This window comes from Theobroma umbraticum, unplaced genomic scaffold (assembly GCF_002168275.2).
Source record: "Theobroma umbraticum cultivar Fairchild unplaced genomic scaffold, ASM216827v3 scaffold_60.0, whole genome shotgun sequence".
Classification (NCBI taxonomy): Eukaryota; Viridiplantae; Streptophyta; class Magnoliopsida; order Malvales; family Malvaceae; genus Theobroma; species Theobroma umbraticum.
The window spans coordinates 429,406-429,678 of record NW_018397288.1 but is presented as its reverse complement, the minus strand read 5'-3'; positions in this window follow the sequence as shown (position 1 = coordinate 429,678).

Sequence of the window (273 nt, the reverse complement as noted above, 5' to 3'; positions counted from 1 at the left end):
CAAAAGAGGAACAGCATAATCCCGTAGTCCTCTATTTCCTTCGGGAGCCAAATTAATGGCGTTAGTTCCATTGTTACTGTTATCCTTAGCCATTGTCTGATTTAGAGTTGCAACTTGTAAATTCTCCCTTTGACATCTTCTGAAAGTTCTTTCTATCTCACGATCAAAAGGAACAAGATTCAAGTTGTTTCTTCTTTGCATATAATGAGCAAAGATATATGCAAGCAAGAAAGATCTAATATTAAAACAAGAAAAACAAAATTTGAAGTAAGA